The following is a 12,825-nucleotide window of genomic DNA, read 5'->3' on the forward strand; positions in this document are numbered from 1 at the left end:
ATCGAAAAGTTTAATCTCAACTACTGAGTCATGTGTGACTTTTGTCGTGATTGAAAAATTGTTATGTTGCTAGGATCACAATGATAATCGACATTCAAACTTAAATAGTCAGCAGCATAGCTCGGTGTTTGCATTAATGCTAACCAACGAGAGTTTTTATTTATATTTAATAAAACAAATATTTATCCCGAGTATAATCTATAGTGCTGCTGGCCAAACTTGGATATTTGTGACTCAAAATCGATCGTTTCCTATCAGAGTTTGCCAATCTATCTGATTTCATTGTTGAAGTGGTTCCTCAATCAAATTGACAAAAATCATCCTACCCAATATGTCACCACTATTTGAATATGATTTGAATAAGTTTAATACCATATATGTCGCTCAGGGACAGTCCGTAATGAAATCATAAGGAAGTATAAAATATAAAAATAAATAAATATAGTTTTTCTGGTTGAATTACTAACTAACTTTTAAGCTAACGCCTTCAATTAGTCGTTATCGGAGAAAAATTGAGCATGAAATTCTTGGAGCAACCATTGTACAGTACCTTTTTTAACAGAGCCCAAATCACAAACAATCATTAGTTTATGAGCCTTTATATTATATTTAATTACCACCCGCTTAAATCATACATAAAGTTTGGGGGTCCCTTGTGTAACATCAATTCTCGTAAAATGAACTCTCCATTTCTATACTTGATACTAGGATCATCATCAGAAACCAGCGGCCAGGATTCTTTTATGCCCAAAAATTGGTTTTCTATTGTCAATTACTATCATCAACCTTTTTTTGCTCTCTTGCTTTGTAGCACAAAAGTAATTGACAATAGTGAACCATTTTTGTGCATAAAAGAATCCTGGCCGCTGATCTCTGATTAACATTAGTAATCATTCCAAAAACATTTTCCATTATCATTAGTAATCATTCCACTATGATACGACTTATCTCAACTTTTAATGAATCATTAAATGCAAATTTATAATATTATTTTAAATAAAATTATTATTCTAGAACTTTCAACTTAAAAGGTTTTGGTTTCATTACATACATATGCATGCAACTGTAAAAAACATAACATTATTAATCTTATTCAAAATTGATGACAAATTATATTCAAGTATAGAAACGTTGATGACAAACATATTCAAGTACAGAGTTCATTTAACGAGAATTGATGAAACCGAGCCCACCGAATGTTTGGTACAAAAAATTCCTATTATAACAATTATTAATATGATAAAAATTAAACTGAATTCAATGCTACCAAAATACCGATCAAAAATTCAATTTAAAGCAATATCAATATGAACTTGATGAAATGTCATTTTTATTTGAAGAAAAAAAAAGCATATAAAAAATAAAAAACCGCAATTATTTTTGTGGAAATCAAATATCATTATGTATATTTTAGTTAAATTATAAGAAAAAATGAAATCGATTCACTTTTACAGTAAGTGCCAAGGATTTGCGAAAGTATTCCTATGATAGATTACTCTTAAAAGCAATATATTTATGTACATATATATAATAAAAAATAAAAAAAATAGTTTGTACTAATATCTGAAACGATTATTTTACAATTAGGCATCGTATTTAATTAAAACATAATATTTACAAATTACACAGATTAAAATACGAATGCATTCAAATGTACATATGTATGTATCGTTACGTATGAATAAGGTCAAGAGCTTAAGGCTTTTTATTGGAAAAAATGAATATCCTTTCATAGAAACGATTTGTCAACATTTTATATTATACTCCAGAGCTAATAATTCTATCAATAAGTTCACCTTTGTTCCTTTCAGAACTAGAATTATTACGATTAGAATCTAGGATTCTTAAAATCTGTACGTAATGCCTACTTTTAGAGGTTTAAGATTGATGGTAATGATAACCAAATCAATGCATTCTGAGAAGAGAACACTTGTTGTGTTACAAAAACAAATTTTACAATGAATTTATTTGTAAAAGCATTATACGGGAAAACCTTTTCAACTCGTGTACGTCACACATTGAAAAATTTGTCACCGATAATTTAACACAATGACTTTGTAAAGCAATTGCTTTATATTCAAAACACAAATGAATTTTTAAAAGTTTTAAGATCTGAAAAATAAACAAATGAAAATCACCTGCATGTACGTAATATATTCGAGTCGTTAAGCTTTCAATGAAAATATTCAAATTGATAAATGATACAAAATTTATTACGCTGATTAATTTTGTCAATTAATTGCTGACTGTTGTTACTCAATCGATTGGGTCAATAGCATTGCGGAGCAAGACCGATAATCTTCAATCAATCAATCTTTCAAGCTGATCATTGATAAGTGATAACTTTTAAATACTTAATTCGCTTGTCATTCATTTATAAAACCTCATACAAGAATAAGTCTTGGCGAGATGTACACGGATGATTTCGATGCCTACAAAGTGACGTATTTTTTATTATACGTCTGCTCAATGTTCAAAGAAGTTTTTTTTACATACACGTGTAAAAATATACATTTATGCACACCTGAATGCTTACAAACAACAATAGAACGATTCGTCAATGCGCACATACTATTACACCCAACGATTACAACTAAAACAATTTTTCATATCGAATTTGAATAAATTAAGCTAAATTGAGTATGCTTAACTGTTATCTGTATACAGATTAATTTAATGCGATTTAAATTAATACAATGTTCTATTAAACTTGGAGATATGAATCGTTGAATCTAGGTCCACCCACTTATATACATACTTACACCATCACGTGTGAGAAAATTCGCAAGTGTATCATTATATTAAGAAAAAATTGCAAGGATATGATTTTGAATGTTTTAATTGCACATTTCGCTGTTATTTTTTACGGTCACGGTCGATTCGTTTTCGCTCCATGATTTGTTAAGCTTCGTCGATTTTGATTTTGATCTGTCCGCTCGTTTGATAACGTTTCGTTATATTTTTTCGCAATTAAATTTTATTATACTATCGGATCGACTTTAATTAATAACCAAGTTTATGTTGCAGCTTTTGCTTTATCTTTGCTTTGTAATTGTATTATACTTGGGCACGTATCATGCTAAAAATCGGTTTTATTGTAATGTGTGTTGTGCAATGCAACGTGACTAATATGATCACATCAAATTGCACATAATGTAGTGCAATTTGTATGTTTATTATGGATCTATTTTCACGTTTAAAACCACATCTTCGATATACCCTGAATGTGTATATTGTATTTAAAAACTTGCATTGATGAATTAAATAGGGTTACAGTCAAATTTGAAATTATACATACACGTCGGTGTCAATTTGCTATAGTAATTTGTCTTTTGTACAGTGGATTTCATGGCCTTAAAATAAACATGTATAATTTATTATTATCACGTACGACCTTTTCGCACTGAAAATTCGCTTTTTATTGAAAAACCTCCTGGTGGTTTTTCCCATTATATGGACATACATATGTACATTATATAAATATCAATTGATTGAATTCGATTGAATTATTTCGGCCGAACTATGACAGTGGAGCGTTTCGAGGTTGTTCGATTCGTCAAAGCATCAAATCGTTAGAATTGTTTCATGCCTGAAAAAACATGAACGAAAATGCAATTTGCGATAAAAAAATTACAATTTGCTTCTCGTAAGAAATAATAATACAGAAAAGAAAAAAGGCGAAACAAATCTTAACTTTCACATCCGCACCGTTAACCCTTTAGTTAACAAAATGTGCTATTCTTGTACCGCAAATACAGATAAACATTGAGAAATTCGATTTAATGGGTTAAAAATTACATTTTTGTTAAATTATAAAAAAATCTAGTTTATGTATACACAAATTACATTCCAATTGTTCACTCCAGTTCGTTCATGAAAATTCCAGTTTGTTTATACGGGAACTATTGGTTTTAGTTTAAGTGCTAACAGTCAAAAGCTACATATATTCAAATAAATTCACCAGGTTTCGCAAGAATCTCTTAGTTGTCCAAACTTTTGAGCTGTCAAAATGCCAAGTGTTTAAACGGAATATCCTGTGGAAAGTACATTACAACGTTGCTATTAAAAATGCAACACAGGTCAAGCATACATATGTATGTACATACATAGAGGATAGGACAAACGATTGAAAATACTTATACATATACCCAACAGTTTATGCATGAACAAACTAGTTCGTTTGTCAATTTTTTCTTCTGTGCACACTATAACTAACCAGATTGGTTAATATATGAACAAACTAGTATGTTCATGAATTTACGAAATGTATTCTTAGACTAGCTAAATAATTTAATATATAAGTGACTTTTCTCTATTCGGACCAAAAGTTTCCCATCCTTTCGAAAAGTTAGAATACATATTTACATTTATTTTAAATTAATATATTGTAACGTGGGAACATGAGAGAGAGTATCCATTGTATAAGTGGATTCGTGAGTGAACAAAAGAGACCCAAGATTCGGCTAAAGGGACTAAGTAAGTGCCCGAACAAAGGATACTCTGGAGTTCTCACAGACCCTGGCGAGTTCGTGCGTAAACAATAGACTCGTCAGGGTAGACACACGTATGGATCGGGGAAGCTGTGCTGTGCAACTTGTCCTTTATAAGGAGGTACACACGGTAAATTAGATATTCTGGAGTGAACGGTAGTTCCGTATGGACCTCTCGAATCGTTGAATAAATGCTGTGATGTAACTTTTTCCTTTTATTTGGATCCTGAACTAACCCCTAAGTTTCAATCTTATACATACATATATGAAAGGCCAAACACAAAGTTAAAAATAGTTTTGATTTTATCACTATTTTGAAGATTAAATAATTTATAAAATATATATCCCATGCTCAAGCCCATTTATTATGAACATCGTTTTTGTAATAACAATAAATCAGGGGACTATACACATACGAAAATTATCTATTTAAATTATTGTAAGCTAATTTTTTCTCTCAACATTTTGCCATCTGACATTTCACCAGATGATATTGAAAAGGATTTGATACGTGATTTGAATATGAAAAAAATAGCAGCAAAATTGCATTAACATTTCAATTTAGACTTTATGCTTCATGGAATCAAATCTACATATTTGATATCAGCTGTGCATATAACACCATTAAAGTGAATATATTATATTTACGTAGGTACGAATTATAAACCAATAATTCGGATGTAATGCCTTGAAGTTTATTCCAATTTGTACGATTTGATTGATACTTTCATAACTATAACAATACAATCTAAAATGTATTAATTTTCAATCGTTAATGATACACATTTCGAAGATGAAGGTCTTTTCTGAGTTTACACTGCAATTACACATCATCATGCACCGGTAATAACACCTAACGTGCACGGTATCGTTGCGATTCATAGCATATTTTCCACGTGTACGACTTCACAGCTTCGCAACATTGGACTGGGAGTGACCGGTCGATTCAAAATATGGCAATATTCAAACGATTCAGTGGCCTCGTCGTGGAACCGTGACAGACTTGTGTTTACAATGTGTGCAACACAATAGAAAAAAAAATAACAACATGTGTTTGTGTATATTTGCATTTTAGTTGCAAGATGAGTTTATTGACATCCGATTACACAATTATGCGAAAATTTCCCATGTATTGAACATAATTGCACAAATGCGCAAACGACCCAAAAATGAAGTGAGTCTATCGGCAAGGTTTGCGTTGTTGGATTAAGCCACTAGGAAGCTGGCATTTCATCGGCGGGTCAATATTTGAAGTTTATTTTGTAATTTAACCCGACTTCTACCAAATATGTACATGATAACTCGACTTTTATAGAAATTTCTGAGTTGCCAATGACCTAAACTATCCCTGAGGGTATATGGCGCCCCTAGGCAGATTGGTTTATACCGCCCCATCATTATTTTTTTTTAAACAATAAATTTTACACGTTGAAGAAAAATATATTAAAAAAGCCATGTGAAATGCAAAGGAGGTATGTAAAAATAAAGTTATTTTATAATAATATTCTTCATTCCGCATTCGTTCATCTTTGTTCGTTTCCATGTTTACTTTTTTCAATTTTATCGCAATATTGAACATTGCCTCCTGCAAAATATTTCACAACTTTTCGTTGCATCTATAATCCTGTATATGGAATATGTATTGTAATACTCGTTTACTAGCAATGCAAGAATGAGAACAGCACTGTGGGTTACTTTTAATATTTTCGTTGAATTCATACTGAATATTTCGTTTAAGGTCACCTTTCAGTAGTATTTTACTAAAATGCAATACCAAGTAACCATTTGTACCGACGACAGTTTGACAATTTTTATTCGCAAGACGTTGATATTTGACGGTCGACTTCTGCGTCCTGTAAATTGTTTATATTATAAATATTTTAAAGTCAGTATTGTTACTTCGAGTAGAAATAATGAAGTTGAATATAAAATGATTTATAAATTCAAAGAAAGTCAATTATTTTCAATTTTATAATCAAAAAAATAGGAAAAACGAGTGCGCCTCACAGCGCCCCTTGGATATGGAGCCCCTAGACACGTGCCTAGTCTGCTGCCCCTTTAAGCCGGCCCTGCATATACATATGTATGTATGCATTTATAAAATTTCTTCATTCAAGACAGAAAATATTGTACACTATGTACCTACATATTTCCACCAGGTACTGTTTCAATAAAAAAACGACTATTTCAAAACTAATGTAATTTTATTTCATCATTTTGTATTTGCCTAAGCCTATATGTAGGTACATACATATGTATGTATATAAAAAAAATGTTACGTCTATTAGAAAGAATTTTAAAATTCAACACAATCTGTACACAATCTTATAAAAATATTAAAATAACAAAAGGACCGCAAAAAATAAATATTCAAAAGAAGCCTATTTAAGTGCCTATAGAAGTGTATTTTTTATTTATTCATAAGTAATATGAGATTGAAATAACAATGGGTGTGTCACGTAGTTAGAATAACGGACAGTCGGACGGACGGATCATCGAAAGAAGTGCTCGAATACTACCCGAAAGGATTTAAAAGCGTGCAAAGGAAGAAATTTAAACAATGTGATAGCTAAACAAAACAGAGACGAGTGCTGGAGAAGGCTGCATCGAGCAGTAGAAGACGAGTGGCTGTAAATGATGATGATGGTGACATAAGTAATTAGTCACGAATAGCTAATCTTTTAAGTACTATAAAGCAGTCAAAAAATAATATGTATATTATTTATAATATGATAATAATGTCCAGTACATATGTATATCGATTTGGACTCAAAAGGGTTAACTGTAATAAAACAACGAGCAATACATATGTACAAATGTATATACATACACTTGATCATTAACATATTATATCACGAACCAGACGTGACATTTTTGGCGTTGAAAATATTTTTACTCGACGGTTCAACTTTCGAATTTAAGCCATCATTTTTGACAATATAAACAATGATGACATTAAAACAAATATGAAAAAAAATCTTTCAGAGAGCGATTGAATGCAAAATTTACACAGCATGTTTTTAAATTGACGGCAATGTAAATCGTACTGTTGTAAATTCGCCCAAATGCAGATCGCATTCAAGAAATGTACTTTTATTTTTAATATTGCATAAAAATATAAGCGACTTAATTTCTTTCGAGATCGTGTCGCTTATCGTCGGTAGTGAAATTCAAATTACGTGAAAGTGAAGCAATTCCCTTCCATTGACATAGAAATTTACGTCAGCTAAAACGACATTATAATTTCACCTCAATTCAATGTAGACATGAATAAGATGTTTACATTGTGTTGATGATTAACAACATGTGTTTTCATAAAAATTCCATTAACAGACAATGATGATTTTATTTATTTGGTGACGACTGTATGTACTTCAAAATTCATCGTAACGATCTGAATTACATCTAAGAAGGTATAATGTTTTCACACGTTAAATTATTTATAAAATAAATATGTACATGTGAACAAAGAATGACACGGTTATTTTGAATCATCTGTAGAAATCTTTAAAAAAATTGTTTATTATTCAATGTTTCGACGTTGCCAATATATTCAAAGCGATTGTTGTATTTCTTTTAGTATTTATGAAATGAGTTATATTTATGTACATATGTTTAATTTGATAAACATACATACATGCATTCGCTTTTGAAATCAATTTTTAAATATAATATATAAATAATGATTGTCATATCTATTGCAAACAGCCTTCAACGATTCATTTGAAAACGAAAATTGATCCACTATGTAGTTATAATTCCTGCACACAGTGAAAAATTCAAATGCTGCTACATATACATATATCTAACAAAGTGTAAATGAAATATTTTGATATGAATATACATACATATGTATATACAAATTAAGATATGTATATATGTATATAATACCAAAAATATCCTAATGTTCACACAAATATGCAATAAACGTTTATTGTAATCAAAATGAAAAATCAAAAAATATCATTGGTTATATTGTATTTTCTTCGTTTTCGTTCACTTGTAGTATTAATACTTGCAATATTAATTAATAATAAAGGTTTTCAATAACCTTTCAAATGACTGATTAAATGTAACTATTTCAACGACTTGAACGATAAGGAAATTAAATTATAAACTAGTTATGAAATTGATTTTGAAATTTTGTTAATAGACAACAATTAATTTGTATTTGGTGAATATACATACGTGTCAAAAAGATTTTTTGTTTTGAATGTAGATATAAATAATACTATTGATTATTCCAAGAAACGAATGAGAAAATTGGTTAATCGGTTAACTCTTTTGTTTTTTTTTTTATTTAAATCTAATATATAATTTCGAAAGATACTTTGTATGTTAGTATATTTTGGTTCGTAGAATCCGTGACGTTAAATTTAATAAAAAAAAAATGAATATTCAATTAAATTTAAGTTTAAGCGGTTTATATTAAAAATACCGAGGGAAGCCGGGTAAAACAACAAAAACATGTAAAATAATGCCATAAATTTTACATAAAAGACATATTAGATCAATGCGACTTTAATGTAATCCATATTATTGAAATATTTTAATGGTTGATATTAAATTTTTATAAAAAGCAATACATACATATATAATGAGTTATAATCGGCAGTTATATTTTCAATCTTCCTAATAAAAAATCTATCAATCAATAAATCACATACATATATTTACTATGAATTATAAAAAAATTTACATCTAGTTTCATTTGTTTTATAAATAATCGTACTGAATAACATTTAATATTCAAAATCTAACTAATGATATGAATTTTTGGTGAGCATTGATTATAGATTGTTTGTTACCAATATGGTATACATACGCCCGCTTACAGAAAGAAAAGACAATATGTTTCCGGTCTATCATGGACGAGAAAGAACAATTTTACAATTGACAAATGTCCTAACGGTTAAATTGCTTTGTTTATATTATGTCCGAACGATCATTATCTATAAGGACACGAATGCGACCTCACAATTTCGAACCCATCTTCTAACACAATTTTAAAATATTTAAACACACTTAAATACATAAATTAATCATGTATACATGTAGTTCACAAGTCACTTACCTTCGGTTACGAAAAAATCCTCTTAAAAGATGTATTTTACAATTTCATAAATGGCACTTTTCAATATTCAGCCATGCGGTTCAAATAAGTATATATATTTATTAAGATCACACAAAATGTTATACTATGTATGTATGTATGTAAATTCAAATCGGCACACTTTTATGTAAAAAAACACGCTTTCGTAAACTGAAAATGTTCTATTTGTTTGGAAAACTGGTTGCGAACGTGAAGGCGCTGCGCGCGAAATTTTCCCGAATTTCCGGTTGCAAAGTTTTCCCTCGTGAAAATTTATGCCAATTGGTTGATTGATACAAGTTGACCAACCCCGACCAACTGCCGACAACTCGACGACTTCTTGCCTCTTAAATGCTTTGACGGATACGCTACTCTCGCTAAAATGCAGACGTTCTCAACTCCAATTGGCAAACTCAATGTATATGTATACTTGTATGTGAATAACAACCAAAGAAGTTAGAACATATTATTTTATTTATTCAACATTAGGTGGGAAAAAGTAAAAAGTTTGAACGTATCAGTATTATTTAATGTATTTGAAAAAAACTACTAAAATAGCAACATACAATAAAAATCTTATTTTTTATTATACATATATATGTATCTGTACATAAACATACATATATTTATTTATTACATACCTCCTTTACGTTTCACTTACAATTTTAATTCAGGAAAAAGTTTGCCTCTTATCCGATCGTTTTCATACATTGCCATATTGCTAATTTTGGTCATCAATATAAGTAAATGGATCCTCCGCCACTACGATAGAGATAAAATATCGTTTAAGAAGCTTTTCAAGTCCGAACATTTTTAATCTCGGTGACAGTTGGTAGTCATTAATTTTATACATAGATGGCGGTAGTAAAAAAAATTTATTTGTGTTTTTATTCAAAATAATAATTTAAGTTGTAACTCAATGATTATAAATAAATTCATGCCATTATATTTATTGTTTATACATAAATTAATTATACATATAATTTTATAAATTATCTCAAAAAATCTAACCTAACCTGAAGTATATTTCTCGTAGTTTAATAGACTTGTAAACACCTGTGTTGCATCCACACATCAATGATATCGTTTTGAATACAAATCGAGCGATAGTCAGCTCAGTGTCAATCCACATTTCATACAATGCAGTGGACAAAAGTCACTATGTACATACATACATATAATATATTATATTTACTTTTAAATGCTTTTTATTATTACGAAATTATGTTCACAATCCATCTTATATCTATTTTAATAGCTAATGATCTACTGATCATTTTCTATTTTACAATTTAATTTAATTTGGTTAGTAATCATAGTATTATATTATTATAATGTTAATTTACAGCATAATAGGAAAAAGAGCTCATATAGAATATATTATATAATATATGTAGTATGTACTCAAATATTTTAATTTTCAATGAACATCAAATACAAACTACAAATCAATTTTATTACGTTTTTAACTAATTGCTTTTAGATATTAAGTAATGACAGTTAAATTTATAAAATTTAAAAAACATGCTTTTTTCGTTGCTTGTTCAATTTGATTAATTCTCAAAGTTAACATTTACATTCAAAAATTTCAAAAGTCAAAATACCAATTTATTTAACAAACTTCCATTATTTCGCAAAATTCATTTTTAATAATTCTAAAAGAAAAATTAATATACATATATTTATATTACACTAGTGGTTTTACCCGGCTTCGCTCGCTATTTCTAATATAAACCGCTGAAACATGGCTAATCTAATAGTAAACATTTTATTAAATATATTTGAATATTCACTTTTTCGATGACGTCACGGATTTGACGAACCCAACAAACATACAAAGTCTCTTTCGAAATTATATATTAGATAATACATACTTACATATATGTATGATAAATCTACATAATATTCATAACTTGTGATCTACATATAATTTATATACTTTTTCTATAATATTCTTTATGAAATTTAGTGTTTAATTAACAAAAATGAATAATTATTCATTTACTTACAAAACGAATTAATCATTCATTATAATCTTGACTAATCGCATAATAAAATTGAAGATAGATGGTTATATAAGTAATCCAAGCACCAACGAATGAATATAATAAACTGAAGTTAATATTTAGTAAGGTACTTGTTATATTACGGTTCAAAAAAATTGATAATTTTAATAGCTCCTTTTTGTCGGCTGCGCCTAAAATTAAAAAACATATTTTCAGTGGAAGTTTCAATGATCAATAAAAATCAGGGGCGTCATTTGGGGAGGGGGAGGGCAGCTGCCCCCCTCTAGATTTAAACGGGAATATCGACGTGGTTTAATGTACTATTATGAATTTGAATTAAAATACTAAACTAACAAAAATAGAACATTTAAATTCTTTGGAACACTGTCAGGTATAAACTCGTTGATTTTTTCCCAGAAAAAAAAATAGTTTGTCTTGCTTTGAAAGATATCTGTAAACTTTATCCTACGAAACAAATTGTTGAATAGGATTACCTTTATATTACTGAAAAAACGATAAAATAAATAGACCCCCCCCTCTAAAGGTTATTCCTTAAGAGGGCTGTACATCCGAAACCTTAATTTTGTTGCCGTTATATCAATATATGTCGCATTCACTCAATATATATATATATATATATATATATATATATATATATATATATATATATATATATATATATATATATATATATATATATATTATATATTAAGTGAATGCGACAGTTGCGCTTCGACCAGATAAAACGTATTTTAAATTGACAAAATCGAGGTTCCGTATTCTCCTATTTTCTCCTCCGAAGCTGGACCAATTTTTAAAAAAATTTCATCATCGGTATGAAAAAGATATTTTCTGTGCAACTATACGCGTATTTTTTTTAAAATCGACCGTTAAATAAGCACGCTGGACTCTTTTCGTAGGTGTAAAAAAGAGGCGATTTTATTGATGTTTGGTGGCTCCTAGCACCTAAAAAAAATACCTAATCAAAAAAATAAAACGATAGATGCAACCCAATGGAGGATATCCATAGCATATTAAAAAATAATTTCTCTAGTGCCATAATTGAGGAAGGGAGAAGTCTAATACGTTTGTATGGAGAAGGCGCTGGTGTCCAGCCCTCTTAATGGTCAAAAATATTGGAAAATATATGGGAAAAGCTGAAATGACGCCCCTGATATGCATGCATATATAAAATTTTGCATTGCACATATGTAAGTTTAATACATAATGACACTAT

The 12,825-nt window shown here is 29.3% G+C and overlaps 1 protein-coding gene across 1 annotated transcript in view; it reads right to left on the bottom strand.

Moving 5' to 3' along the window:
• Window positions 1-9,935, bottom strand: part of LOC143913712 (putative peptidoglycan muropeptide transporter SLC46) — a 36,095-nt gene extending 26,160 nt beyond the window's left edge. The window contains exon 1 of the mRNA XM_077433678.1: window positions 9,565-9,935. The gene's annotated coding sequence lies outside the window, so the exon portion shown is untranslated. The remainder of the gene's footprint in view (window positions 1-9,564) is intronic.
• Window positions 9,936-12,825: the final 2,890 nt, after the last annotated feature.

This window comes from Arctopsyche grandis, chromosome 6 (assembly GCF_051622035.1).
Source record: "Arctopsyche grandis isolate Sample6627 chromosome 6, ASM5162203v2, whole genome shotgun sequence".
In the NCBI taxonomy this organism is placed as follows: domain Eukaryota; kingdom Metazoa; phylum Arthropoda; class Insecta; order Trichoptera; family Hydropsychidae; genus Arctopsyche; species Arctopsyche grandis.